This window comes from Plectropomus leopardus, chromosome 7 (genome assembly GCF_026936395.1).
Source record: "Plectropomus leopardus strain MGB_pleo_1.0 chromosome 7, ASM2693639v1, whole genome shotgun sequence".
In the NCBI taxonomy this organism is placed as follows: Eukaryota; Metazoa; Chordata; class Actinopteri; order Perciformes; family Serranidae; genus Plectropomus; species Plectropomus leopardus.
Window position 1 is genome coordinate 36111503 of NC_142182.1, and position 27158 is coordinate 36138660.

Sequence of the window (27158 nt, forward strand, 5' to 3'; positions counted from 1 at the left end):
TGGTATTTTTATCATATACATTTTAATATTGCTAATAAATATTTAACTTTTGGTAGCCAACTAGAATAATAAAAACAACTGTTTTTTGTGTCCACATTTTGCTGCTTAAAAAAAAATAATTAAAGATTAAAGTAAGAATTAAACTTCTTCTCAGATCAAACAGATGTTGGCAAAGTTTTCCTTTGGGGACATAACATGCTGTTCAAAAGAGGTAATAAATAGAAATATATTGTAAAATATGTTATACAAAAGATTAAAATCGCAATAGTATTGTATCGTATCATGATAATATTGTAACTCCATGGTGATTCCAACCCCAAATCAATAATAACCTACTTCTTGACTTATCTATCAAAATGTAAAACTAGTCTGAACTTCAGTAACAAATAATATTTTTTTTCTGTGTTGATTAAACTTGTGAATGTGCTGACATTGTACACGAGCCAATCGTGTGGACTGCAGAGTGCGTGTTGAAGGATTGCTGTGACTGACCTGTCTGAGCCTTGTGTGCGTGCCGGTCGACTCGCAGTGCAGAGGAGGGAGCAGGAGGGAACAAAAGACCAAGACCCTGCCACAGGCACAAATACCTGGGCGGAGAGACAAAGGCAACTTCACTTTAACAGGAAACACAGAGTCCAGGATAAACAGTGCTTACCTAGGCACATCAACAGTGTGTGAAACTTAATATGACTTCCAGGACGTCCCCCCGGAAGACAAGAAAAATGTGAATGGGACCACAGTGTTCCTGCTCTTATAGTTTTGAGCCTGTTTTGGCACACGTTTTCAGCACCGGATGATTTCATTTTTCAGTTGATTGTGCCGCGGGCTTAATATTTTACTCCTCACGGCCTAAATTGAACACACCCACATCCTCAGTGTAGGTGCCATTTTATATATTTAAGATTTTCATAATTGTGGATAAATCTCTCAAAAAATAAATCAATAGATATGCTGTTGCCTATGGGAAAATTAGCATGGCAAATGAACATTAACTCGCAGATGGTTGGGTATAGGGCATCGCTGTGGCTCCTAACAAACAATTGATTAACTTGTAAATTCCCATTGCCCAGCTGTTATTCAGCCTGTTTACCATAAATAAAAGAGCGGGAGTAGAGAAAGGATCCAGATGCTTTGAGTGCTGCAGAAAGGCAATCTGTCATTGTTCTCAACTAACACTGATGGATGCTGCTTTGAATGGGGATTGGTTTTAGTTAAACATGACAAAGTGAGGGATGACACGCCATTGGTCACAAAGGTCTGGAGGTCCAGCAACGCCTCAGCAGTTGCTTTTTTTTATACCAAGACAACCTCTTGTTCATGTATCATCTGCCAATAAAAGGGATAGAAGTTGTCGGGGCAGGCTTTCAGGTTTGTTTGTTTTGCTGTGTGTTCATGTTGAAGTTGAGAAATGAGAAAATGAACAAAACTTCTGCACAGAGTTTGCTGAGAGGGCAGCCAGTGTGATTCCAGCCTGATTTACTTTCTCTGGACTCTCAAACAAGACTCTGAGTTTAATGCTTGAAAAGTAGTTTGGTTCCACCATGGCTCACTTTGACTGAAACTTTATGTCAGATGTAAAGAGGATTTCTTATATTTTAAAAGTTGTTCAGTACAATGAGTACAGCTCATCACACAGAAGCATTGTTGATTATTTAGAAATAGAAAGAGATGACTGTTTGTTCTGTAGGCTATAGTCAAACTTGGGTCAAAAACTTATGTTGGGTTAAATACATTTTTGTTCACTTAAATAGGAACCAAAAGGATAAACAGAAAGGAAATCCAGGCACAAAAAAAACCCCAAAAAACAGGAGGTATTACATTAAAAAACCTTGACTATCGAGGCTGAATAATTAAAAAAGCCAACATGTTTGGACTACTATTGAGTTTTCGTCAGGGCTTTAGAAACATTTGAAATATAGGGCTTGGCAATGTGACGTCGTCACGCAGTGCATTATGGGTGTTGTTGGGTCAGAGCGGTTGGAACCACCATATTGTGTGGCCACCCAGCAAATTTATAGCTAACAGGTAATAGGTAACAGATAACAGTATTGGTTATTTTATGCTCATTTTCCACCCAGTGTGCTGAAAAGTAGTTCAGAAGACAGTGGATTGTACAGGGAAAAACTTTTACCTAAATAAATGATGAATGCCAATAAACCAATAATATACTCATTAATAAGCTCGAATAGATTGCAAACAAATGCCCAATCAAGTCCCAAGTCCACAAAATATGAGGGGACAGGGGAGGTCCATTGCGTTTCATTGCCCCTTATATTTCGAATCGTACTCCAAACCCGCAAACCATTTTCTGAATCAGTCACGTGGTGCGGCCAACTCCCAAGGCTTCGAACGTCACCACATATGTCATCAATACAAGCATCGATACGCACTTCACAAAAATCTTCATGGATTTCTCGACACACGCTTGGAAGCCTCGACACGGAGGGACACATCACTAGTGTTAGTTCCTACACTGCATCCCAGTTTCCATATTTTAAATCTTTAGAAGCCCACGTTCAGTTTACCAATGGTAGGGTACATGATCTGGAAATTTATATTAGTCTAAGTTGTGATTCACAGTTAGAAGTGCAGCATAGTGACATTACAACCACCGACACAACAAGTCCTTCCTCCCTTACTATTTCCACGGGTTGCATGTTCTTTGCATTACGACTCTGCTGCGGTTTTTCTCTCTGTTCCCTCATCTATCAACTCCCACCAGTGACAGTGTGAGTCCTGCACAGCACAGCACTACCGGATCAGCTGGACAACCATAGAAAGGAAATTCCGTGAAACAACTTATTGGGAGTTATGGGAGTGAATGGAGTTATTACTTCTTCTTCTGCACTGGTATAATGCGCATGATTCTGTAATAACTGCGGGAGGTCCTCGGTCTCGCCACTCCAGCTGATCCGGCAGTTTTTTTGCATCGGGTTAAACTTTTTCCCTGTACAATCCACTGTCTTCTGAACTACTTTTCAGCACACTGAGCGAAAAATGAGCAAAAACTAACCAATACCACTATCTGTTACCTATTACCTGTTAGCTATAAATTTGCTGGGGGGCCACACAATATGGCGGTTCCGACCCAAACAACACCCACAATGCACTGCATAATGACATCAGTTTCCAAGCTCTATAGGCCCCACCTAGCCGCAGGAACCAATGAGAAGGTAAAAATAGGGCCAAATTCTGACAGTAATTTCATGTCTTTTACAAATTACAGTAAAACACTGTAAATCTTAATGCTTTTTGGAGTGAATAAACAACACTGTGGCTGCACATTAATTCTTAAAGGAAATGTGATTTACTCCTATGATTATTTTTTTGAACTCACAGTCAAATTAGATAATATAGCAAAGTTCGATGCCATTTTATTTTCTACATTAGAGGTAGGTGAAATGGGCTGAAAATTATATTGTGATATTTTTAGGCTACATTTTGATACACAATATATATGTCAAAATTTTTAAATGTCCTCAAAAGCACTTCATTCATGCTAGAACTGGGAGACCAAATCAAACACTGCGATTTTTTTTTTTTTTTTACCAAATTCTGTCTTTGATGTGACAGTATTGTAGGAATGACTTTTAGTACTTGAAAAAATACAAACATTTCACACACAATTCAAAATACTCATCCATAATCTTTAGTAATGTCGATATAGTGTCGAAGCAGGTAAAGGAAAGTATTAAAACAAGTAGAACTGTCTGGTAAGTTGAGAAAAGTACATCACTTCACGGTTATGCAACCCTTAAAATGAGGAAAAAACAATTTATTCCACATAGCGATATATCAGTATCCAACATCTAAAACAATATATACACTCTTCTGTCTCAATAGGATATAATATATTTACATTGCCCAGCCCTACTCTGTATTTGTTCATGTTCAGCTGTAGTGGTTTTAACCCAATTGACCCTTACCTAAGCCCCGCCCCACTTGGGTTCTGTTGCTACGCCTTACAAGCTTTCACTCCTATCATGTGAAATATGAGTTTTTCAACTATATCAGTAAGAGATATTCCAAAAGAAATAATACCAAATTTCTGGAAAAACTGCTCAGAAATATCAGAGAGAAGTCGACAGAAAGGTCTACAATATGCATGTGAGAGCTACATTCACAATATCTTTCGTTGGTGGAGTACTAACCGGGACCTGCAAGTCTGACAGCCAATACAAAAAAAGTTTAGAGGGGGGTCTAAAATGTTTCGCCTTCCCAAAGCCAAAGACCCAAGAAGAGATGTGTAGGATATGGATATGGATGAATAATAATATATATGTAATATTATTAATATTATTATTCAGCCGTCTTTGTTTGCAAACGTAATCTAACTTAGCACACAAAGCTAGCGCTATTTAAGCGCACAAAGCTAGCATTAGCTAATGTTGGTTAGTATATTTCCTAGGAAGAAACGAAGATGTTCTTATTAATCTTTGATGGATTCATGTGTTCATGTGGTCTTCCACACTTGCAGGTCCCGTAAGCACACCACTTCGACCTATTAGCTGTGTCCCAATTCAGGGTCTGCATCCTTCGAAGGACGCAACCTACGCAGCCTGGCGTCTCTTTCGATGGCACCTCCGAAAGCCACATCAACAGTTGTTAAACGGGCCTTCGGAGGATTTCCTGGTTGCGTCACAAGATGTTCCCGCCCTTACCCTCACATCACAATTGATTTCTGCTGCCCAGGCTCGCGCAAGAGAGACAGAAAGGAAGAAAGACAAACAAAAGAAACTTACATTTAAAAGTGAAATTGACACTGAGCAGGGGCGCGCAAAGAATCCTGGGATATTGAAGGCCGCAAAGGACAGTAGCGGTGTATCCTGCAAAAAGAGGGAAAAGAAGGCCGCATCTGTGGGCTGCAGTTGAAGGAGCCATCGAATTTGAACAGCCTTCATACAGCATTGTGACGTAATCGGCCTTCAAATGCAGCCTCCAAAGGATGCAGTCCCTGAATTGGGACACAGATATATGATTCTGCTGAAAGCTTGACAGGCCTCCCGAGCCTAGTTACAGTTGCTAACGCAGGATTGGACAGTGGCTATTCTATGGAGGGGCTTCGCGAAGGGTCAGCTGTATCCAATTGATACTTGGTTTTGACCAATATGTAAGTTCAGGTATCAGAATCAAAACTGGGAAGGAAAAAATGGTATAGGAACGTCTCCAAAAGTTCATGTTGTGAGCTACAGTGAACGAGGAACACCGTTCAGAAATTTGCAAAATGACTTAGCAATAAAAGTAGTGACCAATACATCTATGTAATGAACCATGTTCACTGGCAGCAAACCAAACCAAAGTATTTGGCAACAAGTTAAAACATTAAATGCAGACATCTTTAGTTATACAGCATGATATAAAAAGGCACGATGCGTTTTGGGGATATAGCTGTCAGCGGACAGGAGCATGGGAAGAGAAATCCAGTCTCAACCAGACTTCAGTGTGATGTCAGATTGTGAATGGTCCAGTAAAGCCTGCCTCTCTCTGACCCAAAAATAACTAAGGGTGATGTAAAATGCATATGTGCTGCGCTTCCAGCTGGAGAAGATCACATACATGTTCCCAGTAAAGGATGACATCATGAAATCTGGAAGGAACAAAACAAGTCTTTCTTTGGACAGGAGGCTTCAGGCTGCTGGCCCCACAAGTGAGCAAGTTTCCCAGATGCGAGGGGGGGATCTACAGAGCACCACTGAGGGACAGTTTAACTGAAGACTTCTGCAAAACTCATCACTCACTGTCAAATATGGCTGAGGTAAAATCCAACCCTAAAACACACACTCCTTTCATCTTCTATCATTGAACATTTACTTTTCCGCATATGAGACAGCTATCCCAGAAGCTTGCAAAAAGAGGGGCAAGGTTTCAAGATTTCTGGGTTCTCGTTAAAATAAGTCAGCAGGAGTCACCTCTCTCCACACACACAAGCAGCCTCCACATACAGGCAGATACAATCATACATGCTCTTCAGAAGAAGGTTTTAAACCAATTCAGATACCACAAAATGTTAGAAACGAGAATTCACAGCCACCGATAACTTTCAAAGCAGTGCCTCAAAAAACTACTAAAATAAATAAAACTTTTACACAAGTTCCCTAGTATAATACAGCAAAACAGATTTTTATTGCCCACTGATCAAATATCTCCATTTTGGCCATTTTTAATTTTTCAGATGAACTGTATTAAAATTCCCTTCATGGGTTGAGAAAATTGTGCTATTTTACAAGTTTAATACAATTTTTAAAAAAACTGCAAATAATGTGCTCCTTAATCAACCATAGGCCAGTTTTATTCCAAAATTTACAAACTTGGCAAAGCTTCGTAATGTGAAACGTGACTATTGGTCAGGTGGTATATCAGAAAACCTCTGGATGGATTTGGCAGCAAGTTCAAGCTATGGAGATACTCTTGTTTATATTTTGATTATAAGTTGTGCTTTTAATATAGACTGTATCTATTTAATATATATTGTTTGTTACACTCAACATGAAACTCATGTTAGAAAATTATGCTATTTTAAGGTCCAGCGTGAAGGATTTTAGTGGGTTCTAGCAGTAAGGTTTATGATTGCAACCAACTGAAATCCCCTCTGTTCAAGGGAATAGAGAACCTATGATGGAGGGTTCCATGGGAGAGGACTCTTTTCCTAAGTGCATTTAAGTGGCTCAATCTAAGGTAGCAAAAAAACACAAATCCATTTTTGCCAACAGATCATTCAAAATCCATCACATTGAATCTTTAAGTCAATAAAAGACACAACTAAAAGCAACTTTTATGTTTTGAAAAGTCACAAATTCAGCTCACCTTTAATCCTTTCAAACTTGGATAGGCATCCCTTTCTTGTGCTGAATTTACACAAGCTTCACATTTGAACTTCTGAAACCTGAGCAAACTGGTGGATTTCTATCAAAAGATATGAAAAAAGGCATTTAGCAGCTTGACAAAAATTGTCCCACAAATTACAAGAAATGAGTAGTAATGGAGATAAAAAATATATATAATAAAATTTATAAAATAAAAATAAGAACAGGAATCCTTCCTCTGGCTCTTGAAGTCGGCAGATCAAAAAATCCCAGAAAATCCCATCCCAGAGGAACAAAGAATGCATGCACTTGTGATTTAGGAGAAGTTGAGAATGAATCTCATTTCCTGTTATATTGTTCATTTTATGATGAGTTAAGATCACCTTTGATGAATGAAATGTACTTTCAAAATCCTGAAATGTTTTGGATTACTGATAATGACAGGATGGAATGGTTGTTTACTTTCAATGTCTATAAGTTAGCCACTTATGTCTCTAAAGCCTGGAAGTAACATCAGGATGGTTTATTTTGTTAATATTAGTTTTATGAAGCGTCTGCTTTTGGTTTGTGGTCTTTTTGTTTTCTTAATGGTGTCTTGTGGGTCCCTTTGGGCTGGGCATATTGTTTATGTATGACATAATAACAAAATTGAATCAAATCAAATTAAATCAAATCAAATATACAAAATAAAATAAATTAATGGAAAAATGTCCAAAGAACTATATTCATAGTAATCATTATATCATTATATAGTTAAAATTATTTTAGGGGGGCACCCAGTGGCCTAGTTGGTAGGGTGGGCGCCCCATGTACGGAGGCTGTGTCCGGCAGTGGCTGTGGGTTTGGTTCAGGCCTTGGCCCTTTGCTGCATGTCATCCCCACTCTCTCTCCCCCTTTCACGCTATATCTGTCCTGTCTCAAATAAAGGCAAAAGCCAAAAAAAAAAAAAAATCTTAAAAAAATATTTTTTAGGGACGGATTTTAAGGTTTTTTTTCCCCTTATTTTTTATTTTTGAAACTTCCCTTGTTTGTTTAATTTTTGTTTTTGTTTATTTCAGGAAATTAACTTTTTGTACTTTATACTAATTTGTTGGTAATTTTTGGGTAATTCCTTCTCATTCTTCTTCTCAGTGCCTTTTTGCAATTTCTTTTTTTAAATCAAAACAATTTGTCCAGCTTTCAAAGGGTTAATAGTACTTATAGAAGTGATTTAAATCACTCTCAAAAATAAAGTTAATGACATTAAAATGGTGTCATTAGTGTCATTAATGGTGTATTTATTTAAGCTGCATACACTTACAATCCATGGGTGGTAATAATGACAAACTATAGCCACATCCCACACTGATCAAACTAAGAAAAAGCTATTAAAATGTCAGTGAATAAATAAAAGTTTAACTGAAATATTCCAGCTTTTGTACAACTGGAGACTACTTAGCCTCACTGTGCAGAGCTGTCCACCGTTGGTCAGAATTTTGGAGAGACATTTTTTGAGAGCTCAGATTTCATGATGCTCACTTATGAATTTTAAAAATGTTTGAGCCAGTGGAAGATCACAAATTTCATTTGCTGCCCTTTTCTCATTACAAAGCACAACACTGAAATTTAGAAAAGAAAAAAAAATCTGTTTTGCAAAACAACTTTTTTTTGTTGTCAGTTGCCATGCAACAGGGAACTCAATGTCGCAGGTCTGAAAAAAACTCACTTCCAAATTTAATAGCTACATCTGAAAATGCCTTAATTCAATCAGATTTAATAATCTTTTTATACAAAGCTCCAAAGACAATACATTTTTCATGTTTTGACAAAGCAAAGCTCATTTAATAAATGAGGATATTATTTAGACGTTTCGTTAGGAACGGCATTGATCACAAAATGAGATTCCATCACATGACAGCGACTGAGAGATCAGCTCCACACACGCGTGCATCATGTAAACCTCAAACCAGTCCAATGCAATTTGGAGGAAAAAACACCCTTCTGAGGTTTTGAGGCAAACTGCTCAGTAAGTCACAATAAGTGAAGAATGCATATGGAATTATTTAATGTGGAATAGCACAAGCAATGCTGCCTCCCAAGCACAGAGCTGAATCTCGGTATGCACCGGTTGGACACATTTTTAGCAACTCATTGTGTACCGGTGGTAGAGGCAGTTCGAGATTTGGTATTTAACAGCCAAAAGAAGAGGAATAAATTTTAGATTTTTTCCCCCTTTTTTTAAACTCCCATTGACTGTGCATGATTTGTAGGAATTTTAATTAAGATGCTGCGCTAGTCCTGGTATTTTAGCTTTTTGACTGTGCAGGACACACAGACAACTGAATAAATATCATAATATCACAAATCACAACTATACCTCAAACAATCTGTACAGCAAAGGGCAATCTCTATCCTTAGACCCTTGAGTCAGACATGGAGAAAGCCCTGTGATGTTTCACTTTGAGTATATGTTCAGTTGCCTTTTCTGAACTTGCCAGAAGCAGATGTGTTAGTGAGAGAGTCAGTGTGAGGAAACCATAAAGTTATTACAGACCAAACAAACAATCAACTCAGACCACAGACTGTAAATCAGATGTGGAAGTATCCAATGTGACTTCACCCATTTGTTTGTGGACTGCTGTTTTAAAGCCTCAAGTTTTGCATCTTTGCCATCATCATTGTGGAATCTAAGTTATTTATTTATTTGAATCAAGAAGTGACCATATTTGGATGAGAGGGCGGAGCTGTGGAGGAGCAAGGCATGGATCTGATTAAAAACGCGTGGACTCCGCCATGGTAGCGTCTTGTGAATCACAACGTAGCCATGTTCTTAAGCATACCCTGCTTTATTGTCTGTAGGCAGATTTCCATCAATTAAACAGAAATTTAAATGTAATTAACAGAAATTTCTAATATAAATTATGCCTAATGGAATTTACCGCAAAAATATTTTACACTCACATGAGGTGGTATTTCAGACAATTAAAAAAAGCCAGATTTTGCAAAACTGCAATAGAAACACTTTTTCGGCTTTTCTAGGTCATATGATGCTGTGACTATGTGCTTGTCAGTAGGAACTGGCTCCCTCATGAAGTAGCAGGAGCTACAAGAGCTGTTATTGCATCACATAACTTTTCAAAAGGTTTGGATTGGAAATAATGACAGCTAGTGCGGCAGCTGCATAGAAATAAAGCTGCTAATGTTTTGAACATCCATCGCAATGATTCTTGGAATGTTATCACCAGAGAAGAAGTTGTAGAACATTGCAAAAGAGGTCACAGAACATCACTCAGTGGAAACGCAGTCATCTCGCAAATGTATTTGATCAATATTTTTAAAAAATATCGCTGAAGTTTTGTGCAAAACTGTAATGGAAACCCACAAACATGATATGTCATAATTTCTTCACTGAATCTGTTTTCACTGCATTTAATGTCATTAATCTTTTATGGATACACCAACTTTTCCACCGCCCTCAAGCCTAAACTTTTTTGCGATATTTTCCAGATACATTTTTGGCTTTTCTTTTCCAGTAGGGTTTTTTTAATGCACAAATTGTGAAAATAGGTGGATGGAAAAACCCCTATGGTCTCTATCTATTTTCACCATAATTTATTCTCGCCTACATCTAAACTATGACGAAGGCAACCCAAAAATGTACCTCCGAATTGTGAGAACCCTCCCTGTCACAGGCTGGGCTCTAATTGTGGAGCACCAGTGTGATTCCAGTCACCAGTGAGACAGAATGTCAGATCAGCATGTTTTTTGTGATGTTGCTTTTAGTTCTCTAATGTGAGTCCACGCGGCCAGACTGCTCACAGACTTGGCCGCTGGCTGAAGCCAATTGTCTGAGTTAGGCAGCAGAACACAAGACTCCCCACTTGGAGAAAGGAGGAGAAAACAGTGGAGGAGTTTCAGCAGTCAGCCCTCAGACAGGAAGACTCTAGAGAAAACACCAGAAAGCCATTAACTAACCACAGTATTATGGTGATCTATTTGCTGGAATAGGCTACAGACAGCTAATGAACAAGCCTTAACCCCCCTCCATCCTTTCTCTCTCAGCCTGCCACCCATCACACATGTATCGCACATACACACACACTGAGGAGCAACACACACTGAGAAGCAATGCTTAAAGAGCTCTTGCTTGTACAAAACAGCGTGACAGATCAATGCCGGATTCCTAAATCAAGGGAAAAGGTTATTCTGTGTCTCACTGGGATTCCACTTACTATCCCCCTATATCTAAGACACTCCCATACCCATTTCAACCAAACAAGCCCCCCCCCCAAAGAACGCACCCACATCTCCTAATTAAGAGTGAGGCGGTGGGGCTTTTTGTGTCTGTGGTTATGCTTGCAATGTTAGTGTCTGGAGTGTGAAAACAGATCTGATGGACTGGTGCCCTCAGCTCTCCCTGATCAGGCTCCAGCAGGTATCCCCCATGATTGACAGCTCACAGGTCAGCCGCCCATCTCTCAGTCTGTTAGAGGGTGGGCGGTAAAGAGATTTGGAATGCCTGGGACCCTGATTGCTTTATTGCTCGCCTGTCAGAACCATTGTACAGCTCTGTATTATTAGGGCTCGCCATCTCTCACCGTCTGGAAGGTGTCGCGTCTCAGCTCTGCATAAAGAATCACCACTCCATTCAAAATCCTCTTTCTTTTTGGCTGAAAGGAAGAAAGCACAGATTTTTCCACAGAATCTCCTGTATTGGTTTGTTAGATGATGCAACACAAGTGTCTCCAGGGAATGGTTTGGATGGCACTGCTTTACACTCCAGTGCAGGAGATTTCAGATCCCATTTGGCAATAATTTATCACCGTGATACCAACAATAGTCTCTAACATTATACAGGAATTACTCTGATGTTACTGATTATGTATCTGATCATGTTGATTTTGTTACTGCTGTAGCGTCCACACCCCTGAAACACAAGCTTTTTTATTTTATATTTTGCTTTTCTGAGGTTTGTTTTACTTTTTAAGCCGAAAAAAAGACATATTTTGTAAACCTGTAATTTTTCTAGGGCAGCTGACACCTAAAACTGATTGTTCACGAGCACTTTTATATAACAATGCATAGCAATGTACATATTTTTAAATAGAATGACTTTAACATTTAAATGTTTCTATGCATTTTAAAACATTTTAGCACATTTTTAAAGACATACAACACTGTTATTTAAAGTAGTATATGCTTTCATGCTGCTAGAGCTGAGATGAACATAAAATAAATAATAGATAATTGGGGGGGGGGGGGTTGTATCTAGAAACACTGTTTCCAAATTCCAGCCTTTAAATTGTGAGGATGTGCCTTTTCTCCCTGTTTTATATCATTTCAATTGGAATATTATCAAGTTTTGGACTGTCGCCAGACAAAACAAAAAACCTACATTTTAAACTTGGGCTTTGGAAAATGCATATGTCTATTTCTACTATATATGACATTATATAGACTAAAGATTAATTAAGAAAAAACTGAATAATCAGTAAAGAATCATTAGTTGCAGCGAAGGAAACACCTACTTTTGAATGTTTAAGATGTTTCTATTTCGATTTGGTATCTTTCAGAAATGAGTTAAATGAATGAGATGAATTTTGTGTTGAATATAAAACAATCACACCTGCTGTGATTACAAACAATAGTTTTAAATTCAACACATTTCTTTAGCAATAAAAATGTTTCAGACCGAAGTGGTGAGTCAAGGCATGTCCAAACAGCGATTTCATTGTTTTCTTCACTTGCCGAGGAAAAAATGTGCCTATGCAAAAATCGGTGTGATGATATTGCAATCTAATTATGTTAATTTACTTTTACCCTTTACCTTCTCAGCCAGATGTGTTATATTTCTGTCTAGCCAATCAGAGAATAACAAAGTACAAAAGTACAGTATAGTCGAAAATCCCCCATATTGTCTCAACATGAAAGGGTAAAGCAGGCAAAAGAAAATTTTTGAATATTAAGTGAGTAAATGTTGTGAAAAGTACGTCCTTTTCTATAGTTCATTCCCACTGGAACAAAGAGCCTCTTTCAAAGATACAGCAGCCCAGTAAACAATGTCTCTACACAAATCCCCAGCGAGCTGAGATGACAGACTGGCAGGTTGTTGAAGGTCACTGAAGCCATGGTTCCTGGTACCCTGGAGCCCAGGTGATGGCCGGGCCAAATCCCCTAGTGCTCTTGCTGCTCCAGGCCATAGCAGAGACAAGCCCATAGGGGTGCCACGTCGCCGTCTCCATGGAGATGAGCGACAGGCTCGCCACAGCTCAGCCTCACACCTTTATGGTCAGCGGCTCGGCGTCTCTGAGGAGACGAACAGCAGTTGCACACAAGTGCCCCCCCAAAAAAAAACCATTCACCCTCTCTTTTTGTTGTCTTCTTTAAAGCACGACGCAGAACGCCTGCACCCCCCTCCCCCAACAGTCCAACCCTTCTTGCCCTGGTAGTGCTACCCCTGTGAGGCCTGCTGGGAACAGTGGTGAGATGTTAGATTAGACCTTCAAGTCTGGGCAGGACCTAAGAGGGGATGCAACGCACAGGGACTGCCCACTCTGTCTATGGCTCATGCTCCATTATGGTTTTATCTGAGAGTGTGAAAGCATCATTCCCAAATGCTGTCTCCTTTAAGATCCTCTCACAATTGGCTGCTTAAGAAAACTGGCTTGACTGGCTTCGGTTCAGCGTCCCCGTTGATCTAAGTTATCATGTCTCATTAGAGCGGCGATGTTTGACAGATAGACGGAAATTGCATGCATACTTTTAAATGTATACATCCCCGACAAGCAGCTTTCATGTCAGTGATCATATTGATTTTGAACGCGTTACTGTTTCTCATTGTGTATGTGTGTCCTAATCTGAGAAATGAATGATAACCTCTTCATCACTCTACCCCCTGAGTGTTCTTACTGGAAGCCATATTGATTTTGTTAGTCTGAGAGTCCTTGCATTGCCTGGCCTTTACCTCAGGGACAAATCTAATTGTTTATCTCTGGACAGACTTCTGCCTTTACTCCCTTCTGTCTCATTATGTGCCAAGATTTGTCAAGTCAAGTCTCTCAACACTCTCAAATCTCGCTTTACAACATGTCGTTCGGCAGAACACTACAGATGGCTTACTTATCAACAGACCCTCCCACATGGAATGTTACAAACATGACAGCACAACACACTTGCAAAAATATACACAAACTGACATACAATGTAATCACACTCTGGAGACGCAATTATACACACCAACACACAAAACATGAGTCACTTTTTTTTTTTGAAGAAACACTGATTTTTCATATCTTGGTGCAGGCTTACTAGAAAAAAATAAAAGAAACTATTGTTTGATTTCTACAATACACTGCACTACAATAGATACTATTTCTCTCTAATTCATTCAAGACAATACTGTTTATTACTTATTTCTATTAAATTTTTATCACAGAGTGCCTACAGCAGAGTAAAATAAATGAAAATTCTCACTAATTCAGATGCAACTGATATTTCAGCCAATTTAAATTTCCTAGATTGACAGCAAACATTTTTAAATCTGTCTTGCATCTCAGAATGTTGAGTGTTTCACATAAATACACTTAGGTGCAAAAATATAAAATATGTAACCAACCAACAAAACCATACAACAAACACTACAAATCACATCAGACGTTACAAAACGTGGATGCAATGCAACATATCAATCATTCCCTGTTACATTCAGAGTCCAACCCAGGCACACTGAGCTACTTAGAGGCCAGACTCTGATTTACAGACTGAAACTGAGTAACAAAAGAGTTCCTCAACTTAAGTTTCTCAACTTGAGTCAAATTCATGGGCCATTCTAGCTCATAGTGCAGCAGCAGATAGAGTTAAACACTTCATTTAAGATGCCATACTCACAAGTACATGCTCTCTTAAATTTCAAATACCAACACGTCCATGAGTTAAAATACAAAACCAAAGCAAAACAAAAACCACATATAATGGATATCTGACTAACATTTCCAAATAAATACAAATAAATATTAAATAATGGTTTGGTCAGGTATCTGGTTTGGACTACAACCTAAACCATGTAATTTCGAAATTAATGATTCATTTTATGTCTTTTTGCCAAATTCCCATGATCATTTGCTATTTTAAAGGTTCTAACCAGTCTCTTTGGCTTTAAAGCAGTCTCCAAACCAGCAGGTTTTAGCTGCTCAAGCTGCAGGATACTGTGATTTAAATCAGATAAAGGGTAATATTTTAAGTCCAGCATAATTTTATCTTCCTCTAAGTCGCCCACAATAAAAAGCTCATAACACAGACAACAACATTTAAACATTAAACTAGTGTCTGCATATTAAATAATCTGTAACAGTCAACTATCTCAACATTACGACAAAATATTTTTGTGATTTTAGGGACTACATTCTTTTTTTTTATTATTATCTTTGCCTTCTCACCAGCTCTCCAAACTCTTTCAGGCCATTGGAAGCCCTTGGTCAGGTTTTATCAGTGAGTTAACTCCAACGAAGTAGGCCAGATCGATAAGCACATTCTCAGAAAGGAGCCGGAGCAGAGAGAGTTAGAGGCGCGGGGGAGAGAGGCGCGAGAGGCAGGGAGCAATCAGAGAGCTATGGATGTGTGTGCCTTCAGGAGTGGATCGATGCACTGACAGGAGCCCTGCTTTGTTCTCGCACAGTGCTCAGATGTTAGGCGTGCTTAACATGATTGCTTAAAGGTTTTTGTTTGCCGACTTGTGTTTTTGTTTGTCATTTTGCACTACTTATAGTATATCCTGCTGTCCCTTTTGTTATCAAGTTAGATAGGTGCTTAGGTTGGCTATCTTTGGTCTCATTGTTCCTCACACAGGGATTTTTTTTTCTTAATCAGCAGGGGGTTTAACTTATATTTCACTCTTTCAGATTTGAACAAATTTCTGGGCATGGATAATGGCCAAGTCTATAACTAAGGGCAACAAAACAAAGGAAAATAATAACCTAAAGTGTTCTTTTGAACCTATAAAAAAATCAAGTGTGGAATTAAGCATTAAGAGAAACTTTGGCACCCTTCATTCTTTTACTTTAGACTTTTTCATATGCGGACAGTGTCTTTGACATCCCTTGTCATGTCTCCAATTCCAAGGAATTTTTCACCATCACAAAGCTGCATTCTTTATCCTTACGCCACATGGCCACCCAAACCGAGTTAAGCACTTTGCCTCGCTAAATACTCTGCCAAGAATTACTTCTAACAAGAACTTGGGTGTGCCTGCTTCTTCACAGAAAGGTGTTGACCGCAGAGGACAAGTAGGTGTCAATAGATCTGCTCTCATTGCCTATGGGACGTTGAGACGCATGAGCTCTTTTCCAAGGCTTAATAAGATAGCACAGATGCGCCCTTGTCTGAGCACAGCCCTGTGTCTCATTGTACTTTGGCCTCCCAACCCTGCCATTGCAAGACCTCTATTGCATTGGCTGCATGAGAGGGTCTCATTAGGACAGACAAACGAAAACCGGGGTCAAGGTATATAAAGGTAGCCACAGCTAAGGAGCATGCCTCTAAGATGAGTTGGGAGCTCCACCACGTCCTAGGGCCACCCCTGCAGACCTCTGGCCCTCCCCATCATGACCTCCAATATCTACCATTATTTGATGAAGCAGAGCTTGATAATTATTTTGCGAGGTTGAAGAAGGGGCCACAGTGTGAAAGGAGTGTCTCACTCTGAGGGAAAGGATAGTAGGGGATGACAGAAAAAAAAACTAACAAAAAAAAAAGATCAAAAGCAGGCCTTTCGCTTTTCATGCCTCAGAGGCTCCAAAGAGGATAAGGAACAATTGGGCCCTGGGTATCCTGTCCTCTCTGGCAATTAGACTCAGCTGATGAAGTGAAAGGGATGAATGGCAGGGTTCAAGGCCTTCTCTTGGATTCACACAACAGGGTGTGTTTTTACCTTCTTCGCCTTTATCTTCATCTCCCTTTAGAGTGGCAGAAATGCAGCTGAAATATTTCCAGATGAAGACAATGTGATTCAAGGTGCCAAATCTTTAGCATAGGGGCTGATAAGATTGAGAGGTGTGAGAGGGGCACAAACAGACTTGCAGGCAATCATATGCGCACATGCACGTTCTCGAGACAGGGTGTGAAGAGACGCTCCTATGTGCTCAAGAAGCATTTTTATTACATTTAGAATGCTATTACGGTATGCATTCATTAGTATCATCGGCAACTACTACATGTTGCACTGCAGGTATTGTGTTTAATCGAATAAAGCAGATGGACAATTGTTCATTCAGATAGTGCTCAATGTGTTCAAAAAACATAACTGTTTTGGGGTTTTCTTTTTTAAACATTCCATGTGCAATTTACATCTGTTCAGTTTAGAGGAAGAGCACTATCATCAATAAAACAATATAAAATGTTCATTTAAATACAAACATTGTCAAACTCAGACTGCGTTAACACATCATTACAAACTTTCTATATAAGATTTGTTGTAGGATGTCTTTTTCCCATTTTCCACCAATGCCATGGGTTGCTGCGGTAAAACTTTTTAAAAAAAATTTAAAAAATTACAAGCACTTACAGCATCTACTGCTTCCATTCAAACAGTAAACTATAAATATGGAAAATGAGCCAGCAAAAATATGCAACACTTAGCAGCAAGCAGGTTCCACAGAAATCTGATTCCTTCACACAGTGTTTCCACTTTGTAAAATCATTGTGTAATATGCATGAGCTGTATCACCATTTCAAAATCTATGCAGTCAATGCCAGTTTCTTGACAGTAACACATCAATTATGTATTAAACTGTAGCATTAACAGTTTCAATTAAACTCTGAGTCAAGTTCTCTACTGTGGAGTTTCACCCCAACACACAAAGTCAGCTAAACCGTCAGAGCCAAACAAGTGAACTGGAAGTAAATAAATACTCGGCCATGTGGATTAAGATGCTATATGGAGGATGCTGCGAGCAGATAAGCCACAACTCAAATGATATTAGAAACATCTCACTTCTTTCAAGTGCCATATTTTCCACAATACTGCACCCATCCTGATATAGCAACAAAATTAAGTTGAACGTTTTAAGATTTTCACTTGTCTGGTGAATTTTTACAGCAACACAGATTTAACCTGCTCCAAAATAAAATGCATCAACTTATCGTAAATTTCACACAACATTTCTTACAGTGCCCATGCCAGCACATGGTCCCCGAGGCTTGAACGATACTGCCACACTGCACTAAAACCTTAAGATGATTAGCGATATTCTTAAAACCTAGCCCACTGATAATGTGTTTAAAGAAGCGATACGGCTTTTCCAAGCTTTGAGTTCAAAGTCTGAGAAGCATGGGGTCAGAATGCCAATGGGCTAAACAAAGAGTAGCCAAAATGGGCTTTGGGGGATTTGAAACTTAGGCCCCTGAACCCCCTTTGATCAAAACAGAGCTACGTCCATAGAAATACAAAGTATCAAGTGCCTGGGACTGTGTTGCTGCCAAAGAATGGAGAGTTTGGCTAGAATGAGACATTAACAGATAAAAATCATAAAGTAAGAAGTACGAAAACATTATGCTATTATAATACTAATTTTTCCACCAATGACCAACATCCAGGACAATTTAAGGTACTTTTTCCAAAACTGCTTCTTCTTATGGAGCCAGAATCTCAAAAATGATAGGCGCCAACACTAACTTATGCATTGCTAAACCAAAAAATACACTTCTATATGATGTTGTACGATAAAAGTAGCAAACAGGAAGTATGTAAGTATAACCTACAGCTGGTTAGATTTTTGCATTTCCATTCAATCCTTTAGCTTAAGGTTTGGGAAAACTCTTTTTAAGTTTTATTTTAAACTCATGACATATGAAGACTAAACGAGGTGGTTAAAGTGTTTTTCTTCACCATCTGCTTTAAAAGGATGTTATGTGGTAACTGGAAATATTTAACTGGCTAATTAGTTCTACTTTGACTCTCAGCAAGTGTCCTGTTTTAGTCAGCATGCTTGATGAAACAAACAAGAACAAAAATGATTCAGACTCAAACACGAACAGATTTCCCCGTCTTGAGCAGCCTCGAGCAATTAAGTAGGCATGTTTTTGTCTTATTCTAATAATAAATCCATTAAGTAAGAGAAGAGCCCAACTGCGATCAAAGTTATTATTACCAAACTGACAACAAGGCTAACAATATAACCTGACCAAATGTACAGTGTGATTAATACAGCTTTTTTTCCTTAATGTCAAGGTATCTTAAGTCATTAAATGAAAATGGGAAAATAATCTAAAATCATAATCAATCAAAAACTCAATTCTGCATGTTTATTATCATCCTGTCAGTTATAGTGTAACACCTCCAGGAAGCTACATTAACAACTGATTAGTGCTGCAGACAGCCATAATGACAAATAGAACATATGATGGTGGAGATGATTATATAGGGAGAATTTCAATTAGCCTATGTGAAGTCTTTGAATACTTCCTCACGGCGCTGCTGGTTAGCTCATATTTAAACTGTTATCATGGTGTTTCCAGTCCACATTAAAAGCTATTCAAAGGGTGCAAAGCAAGTCATTCAATGGACAGTTAGACTGTCTGCAGATACAACTGAAGGGAATAAAAGTGCAGCATGTGGCAAAGCTGCATGTTTGGGAAAGCAGCGCAACATGCACAGTTGTAATTCCATAAAATTCAGGATAATAAAATCACAGTTTGGATGAAAATGAATACCCCTTTATTTCTATGAAGATTAATTTGGCATCAGACATAGTACTGGTATGTACCTGCATGCAGGACAACTATTCTATAAGACTTTATGATGTGTTTTTTTTTTTTTCATTTTAACTCTTACCTTTACTTCTCTCCATATTTACTGCCTCTTTGACTGCGGTGCCATCATGCATCTCCAGCTGTAGAAAAACACAACTTATCAGAGGAAGTTTTAAAAATGCAGTATGATACAAAAAAGGAAAGGGTGCAACTAATGATTTTTTTTTCATAAATTCAATCATTTGTCCAATTAAACAACAGGAAATAGTGAAAATTAGAAATCACATCTTGCTAGAACCCAAGACAATGTTTGACGATTTTTCATGGGGAAGCTAAAACCATTACATTTTTGCTTGAAAACTGCTTACGGTTAATTTGTCATCAAAATTGTTGCCAATTAAGTTCTGTCTATCGATTAATCAACTTATTGCCACAGCTCTAGAGGCAATACCACTTTAATATTAATATGCATGAAGATGAAATATCACATGAGCAAGTGTACCTGTCCTTTAAGTATTTAAACTGATAATTTTTCCGTCTTAAAATCCATTCTAAAATCCATTATCAACAAAAAGTCAATCCATTTTTAGTCCATTACCACTGACAGATCCTTCCTGAAGACACAAAGAGATGGGATGCACTAAATATAATAGGCATCTTGTTTTAATTGTTCAAATTTTCCCTCTTTTTTTAAAGGTGACAGGGCCATTACTCCAAAGTCAGCACTTATCAGCAGCATCGCCAAGGATTAATGGTTTCACTTGTGCTAGTAAGAAATGTTTAAGTTGTCCCGATTATCAGTGCAAGAAAAAGAATAATGGTTATTTGTCATTGTGTTAAGCAGTGAGAGAGACTAATCTAACAAAACACTCAGTTAGGAAGGTGATTAACCCTGTCTGCTGGGACTGGATGGGATGTGTGCAGCTGGACTGTGCACAGCAGTGAAGCCACTGAATGTTGCCTTCAGAGGAGCTGTGCAGCACTGATTTATAGCTGAATAATCTATCAGCAGCTATTCTGTTGTTAAAAAGACAAAAGTATGCCTAATAGCAGTATTAAAGGCTTTAAAAGAACTGTGTATCTGCACTCACAAAAGCAGAACTTTAACCTTTCTATCCCGTCAAACTCTCAGTGTAACATTCTCTATATTTTTCCCATTAGTTTGTTGCAAATTCAGACTGCAACTGGGTGAAATGACAGTGACCCGCAGGCCAGGAGATGAAAAGGTTTCCATTTTACATAACACATAGGAACAAATGATCAAAAGTTAAAAAAAAAAAAAACAGGAGTGGAGAATCAAGGACTTAAAGTCACTCAATATCTATTCAACATGGAACCAACCAACCAAAAACAAAGAAGAAACTGGTCCTAAATGTTTCACTAAAATAATTCTGAACACATGCAATGGTCTCATGACTGAACATTTACTAAATACGACCAAAAAAATTTAAAATATAATACTTTGAAGGTTCCGACACATTTTTATGGACAAAATTTAAAAAACTTTTCCATGACTTTTCAATGAACCACAATAAATGAATGAATAAATAACTAAATACATAACAGTGTAGCTCTGAAGTGTGTTTTTGTGACAACGTTCTGTTTACCCGCATATACATCTCTTCATTTTCTCCCAGAGTTCCGTCTCTCCCTGTATGCCAGCTAACTGATATTATGTTTGAATCTCATATGTTTGAAAAATGTGGGGCAAGATTTATTCTACTTTTTTAATTCAACAGCTTCAAAAAAAAAATCCCATTGTGTGACATTGCATGCAAGGTTATGCATAGAAGATTACTGTAACAATTTCATGACATTCAACAAAATTCCATAACTTTTCCAGAACAATCAATTATTTTTACTCATTCCATGAGTTTTCCAGGCCTGAAATGTCTGTGGGAACCCTGTAAATTACAATGGCACAATTTTGATTTTAAGTTTAAATTGAGACTTAGAGTTTGTTTGCAACCAGATCAAATACCTCCACCAATATCTGCCATGCTAGCCATTTAACGCATTTGTCTCATGAAGGATTTTTTTTTTTGTCCCTGAAGCTTTTGTTGTGGTTGTGCTGGTTTGTTCCTGCTCCAGTAATCTCCTACATTATTTTCCTTGTCTGTCACCTTTATAGTATCTATTAGCGACTCTCTGCTATCTGTTTGTGGGGCATTTTCTCTTCCTTTTCCCCATGAATGTTTTATGTATTGGAGGGAGAATGATTGTTCTTTGCAATGAGGCCAGCGCGTGGCCTCAGTAAGACAAATTGCTCCAGAACGTCTAAATGGCAGTCAATGATAACTCATTGTAAGGAGAGTAAGTGACTTCCAATGGAGTGGATAGGGGACAGAGAATAATGGCAGAGCACAGGTGAAAAATAGATGTTTGGCTCGGTGTAATTACTCCATTAGGGGGCTCTCTGTTAATCTACCAAACCACTGCAAGTGTTTTTACAGCGATGAGGAGGTGACGGGCGAAAATGACTGCAACTGGACAGAGACGAGCCCCGCTACCTCCCCAATCACAACACACACTATGAAGTGTTTACTAATGGACAAATGTACTCCCAGTCTGCGCTCTCGGCAGCATCCCACGAGCTACTCCAGTTACAAGTAAGTGTGGTGATAGATGTATTGACGAAGTTCATCATTGAGCTGACATATTAATTACCTGCAATATGGTCCCATGCGTTCAGAGTGCTTTAACCTCCTCTGTCTCGATTGTGTACTGGGGGATGGATCAGCTGTGGGCCTGTTAAACATGAAAATCTGGGTTAGAACAAAAAAAAAAAAAGGGACAAAAGAAAACCCACCCGCTGGAAATCAACACCCCCATTCTGCTGATTTTCCAGACAAACATAATGATAACAATTTTTTGACCATTTGGTGTCTGCTGCTTCCGCCTGTGGCAATCTAGACAAAAGGAGCCTGGAAAAAAAAGGCCCAATATGGTCTTAAGAGTTTACTCTGACCACACAATCTGTTTTCTTAAGTCAACTTTTAAAACACTGCTATGAGCAGTGCCCACAGCTTTATCACTGAAGCTCAGATTGACCTTGTACTCACCTTTATACTATTTCCCATCTGTTTAGGTTCCACCCTAGAATCCATCCCAGTTGGCTGTAGGCCCACTTTGCATTGGGCTTTCTCTGTGGAACCCTGAACAAAACCCTGTAGGAGCAAAAGACTCTCTGTTCGGCCTATTTCAGAGAAATTTCAGCTTGCATCTCAGCGTTTCTTCCGACGCCCGGCAAGCGTACTTGGACTTTTCAGGCTGTTTCCCCCATGTGCAACATAAAGAAAAGAGATTTACCCTTCTTTTACTGCAGCGTTTCACTTGACTCAAACCAGTTCAGTCCTCCAGCATATTGCAGAGTTAACATGAGGGTGAGGAAGATCAATTTTTAACTGTTTAAAAACCTTCACCATCAAATGGCTAGTGAGCCTGATAGGGAAAACACGCACCAACATAAACAAATTAAAGTGATTCAATTTGCAGAAAACCAGCCCTGTCTTCTTTCTTTAAATGGATCCTACATTTCCCAGGTAGCAGGCAACGCTCCCATAACATTGGCTAACGTTACCTACAAGTTGTAATAATGTTTAAAAGAAAACATTTTAATGTAATGTTCAAAGAACATTTTAAAAATGTTTATCTTTTCAAATAATGTCCCTATAAATGCTGTCTAAGAAATAAGATTATAACAGCTACATCGGAGGATGTTTTGGTGATGTTTAGAGGTGACAGATCATAGAATGTTCTTTCATAAAACATTCCCTCAATGTAACATGAGAACAAAGGAAGAACATTTTCAAAGCAACATTCACAACATGTTATTGAAGCCTGAGATTACACATTTTTTATGAGAATGTAATGTGATATGTTAACAAATAAATAAATACATTTTTTGATGTTATGTAGAGAATGTTACCCTTACTTTAAAAAGAACACTATGGGAACTAAAAGAAAACTTGCTTCTGAAAATGTTATTAAAACACTGCATTAGTAGCACTGTACCATTGTCCGAACGTTTTCAGAACCAAAATTGCTAGCTGGGTTCTACTTAACTTACATTAAGAGTTCCAAGTGAATTCAGGCTGTGCACATTTATCTGCATCCTTGGTTCTCGCTCTGCTGATACAAATCCTCACAGCAGCTCATTAGAGAGAGAACTGACCTTCAACTAGGTTTCAAAAAAACGTTGAAAGCTATCAGCAGGCAGGTGTACATGGCTCCAAACACACAAAGGCACCAATAGGGGGAAATACAAGGCGTCCAGCTGGACAATTTTCACTGCCCCAAAAGCTACAGGTTGCGGTAAGGGGACTTCAAATGCTAAGGACAGTGAGAGGTGCCATTATCACTCAGTGCTGAAAACGAGCACGGTGACCCGATTAAAGCGAGAATTTCTGGGTCACGGTCTTGTTTTTCAATGCTTAATTTGTCTATCGATAGTGACACGGTCCGTGGCTTGCACCTACCTGTAATATTATCTTTCTAAAAGTCGTGGTTCAGACAGGGCCCTTGTCATTGTAACCCAACACGGAGGGAGTGAGCGGGTTGGCCTGCAGCGTGTTGCAGGGAGGACACGGAGGCTGCCGCCGCTGCTGCTGCTGCATGTTGCGGGCTGCGGCGCCGCTCAGTGGACGCTCCGCATCCTGGAGCTCTTTCTGCTAATATTACTGCTGTCACGGCAGCCAGCCTCCCGGCACTGCATTAAATACACTCACTGTTTGCAAGTTCTCACATTCTTTTTTCCCTTTCTTTTCTTTTTTAATGTCTATTTATTTATTTAGGTTTTAAGAATTATTGTAGTGTATTGTAGTTATTGTTAGAGCGCAAAAAAACCCTTTTGTAAACAATATCAGTTTTGAAAAACAGTCAAATAAATAAATACTTTATGATTTTAATAGGGAAAATGCTGCGTGATCCGTGAAAAATAAATTCAGCAGAAATAAGTTTTGAATTTCTGTCATTATACTCACATATATAGTAACCATGTGGTGAGACTTCTGGGTATTAATTTAATTTGAAGTTGGCTGAACTCAAGTCACACACTTTGGCTCTTATTATTTTAAATGTGAGGAGGGAATTCACTTTCTGACATTTGTATTTTTTTACTAGATAGATAGATTGATAGATGGAAAAATAGACAGTCTATTTGATATGCTTGATTTCTGTCTGCCTAATGTTAAAATCTTGTAATGTGCTACTATGTTGCCAATGTCAAAAGTTTTATGTATATTAGTTTTGTTAGATTAATCATTTATTTATTTATCTAACTGAAGACCACAGCAGGGTATAGAGCATAAACATACAAAATTAACATAAGAATGGCACACGGCGAGGCTAAAGTACAACTAATGTTCATAAACAAAGAAAGGACATTCTTCAAAAAGCACTTAGTTTACAGATAACTTTTGGTTTATCTTACTGTAACTTAAAAAAATGACTTACACACGGATGAGTGGTTTAAATAATAATTTGGAAAATACGTACCTTTCTCTATACTTTATTAAGCTTACATTCTGATATTTATATAAAATATGATGCTCATCTCCCTCACGATTGTCATATCAAAGGTTGCAGATCCTCTTGTTTCTAACCAGTCCTTTAAATCTTTCAGTGATTTTAGGAATTCTGATAATGTTTACTCTAAAGTTACAAACAGTCTGCCTCTACTTTTAGTTTTCATGCAACAAATTTTTCAGTTTAAAATCTACATATTTATCACATGATATCATACTTCAATTATAGATTATTATGCTGAGGTGTCACTGACTGTCCTCATGTAATAGAGAGCAGATGAGAACATACCGACACGCTGTCTTTCCCAAAACTTTGGTCCATACAGTGTGCTTTATTGTTTGTGATATTATGTGATTATAACAATTAGATCTGTGCCCATGCGCCATTTCTGGAAAACCAATGTAAATTTGTCTTCAGTCTGAAATTCAAGCACTATTTTTGTCTCAAGAGTGTTGATGAATATGCAGTTAATACAGTTATACACATTCTACTTCACCTGCGCCGAAAGCGGTTGGCTTGTTTCGGTGGCCTTTGGTGTACGGCAACAAACAAGTTCATAGTGTCTGTGGTCCAGCCTTCTCAGGGCTTCCTTTGCATCAGACGCACTGCCCTTCATCTCATGCTAATGTAGTACAAAAAGATATCTAGCTTTAAAGACATGGCAGTCAGTTAAAAAAGGCTGTGCTAAGTGTTTGAAGCCATAAATGTGACAGAAGACTTCAAGAGGAAGACCCAAGACTGGCAGTCTAAAGATGAGTGAGAGGCGGACAGGCAACATGTTTTTTTTTCCCATCCAGAGGGATATTCTGTGGCCAAGCTTGATTATTAGAGATGAAGGACAGGCTGAGAGGATGTGGGATTGTTAAATCCTTGAATCCTTTCACCAAAGCCCCCTCTATAACATTCTTCTGCACTCCATCTCTGTGCATTTATGGCGCACCCTTGATTTCGCTCTCTTTTCTTTTTCAGGCTGAATGAAATTCAGATTCCCTGGTGATATGCATAACGCAGAGAAATATGGAAATATAATTTGGCACTGTCCAACTAAGGTATTTAGAAAGAATATTGGGATATGAATTTGTATTATATACTCCCTAACCAAAAAGCCCTCGTACAGTACGACTAAATCAACGCTGGCAAGAATTCACAGGCTCATCCCAGCAATAACTAATCACTCCACTGTATATGTAGACAGCACTTCAACTGTCTCTGGTATTATGTGAAACCCTGGCTGTGGATTTAAAACCTCTGCTCCCCTTGCTTGGAGAGGCTGTGCTTCATTTGATGCCCTGTCCATTATTGCCAGCATATTTGAAAAGTGCTAAGCCTTGAAACGAGTCCCACATTATTTCAGGCCGGACTGAATATTTCACGGCGGGAGGCAGAAAATGAGACCTTCCCTCAAGAGACTGCCTGCAGTGCATTCTACTTGGTGCAGCAATCGGAAGGTCTCATACTGTGCAAAACACACTTGAACAAACAATTATATATTTATCTGCCGCAGATTTTGCTTTCTTTTTTTCCCTTTTTTTTCATGTGTGTGGTTGTATGGGAGAATGGGATAGAAATGCAAAATTGGAGGATACTGTAAATATAGAGAGTGCTCTAGTTTTGTGCTTGCTAAGATTGATATCAGCATACACATGCACACACACACACACACACACACACAAACACACACACACACACACACACACACACATCAGGGTACAGTGAGTAATCAGTGACCCATAAAATAAGGTGTTTTATCACCACCTTAGGAGCAGGAACACATTCCAGGGGAAACTGGAGATCCCTTTGAGTTACACCCAGAGTATAACAGCGGCCGGCTAAAAACAGGAAGCTAACCAGATTGATTCTTGAATCACCCATGCCTGCTTGAAATTGGATCCCGGTCTTGTGAGATTAGCCAATGACATTGTCTGTGTTCTGGTGCATGATTCCATAAATGTGTAACAGAGTAGACGGCGTGGACTCAGTTGTCTGGTAACAATGCTGTCTTTTGAGTGATGGCAGAGCATGCTGCTGAAGTAGTGGCGGCATAGCTTGCAGGCAGAGTGTTCCCAGGTTCAAGAGTGGCAGGATAAATAAAAGTTCCAGTGAAAG

At 38.7% G+C, this 27158-nt stretch overlaps 1 long non-coding RNA gene across 5 annotated transcripts in view; it reads right to left on the reverse strand.

Moving 5' to 3' along the window:
• Positions 1-24200, reverse strand: part of LOC121949868 (uncharacterized) — a 69878-nt gene extending 45678 nt beyond the window's left edge. For 4 of the 5 annotated variants that reach the window (XR_006106306.2, XR_015776904.1, XR_015776905.1 and 1 more), the window contains exons 1-4: positions 24005-24200; positions 22194-22274; positions 19609-19666; positions 493-587 (exon numbers count right to left, since the gene is read on the reverse strand). This is a non-coding gene — a long non-coding RNA (uncharacterized LOC121949868). Of the gene's footprint in view, positions 1-492; positions 588-19608; positions 19667-22193; positions 22275-22588; positions 22694-24004 lie in introns of all 5 variants that reach the window. The other variant, XR_015776907.1, reaches the window with a different exon arrangement.
• Between the last annotated feature and the right edge of the window lie 2958 nt (positions 24201-27158).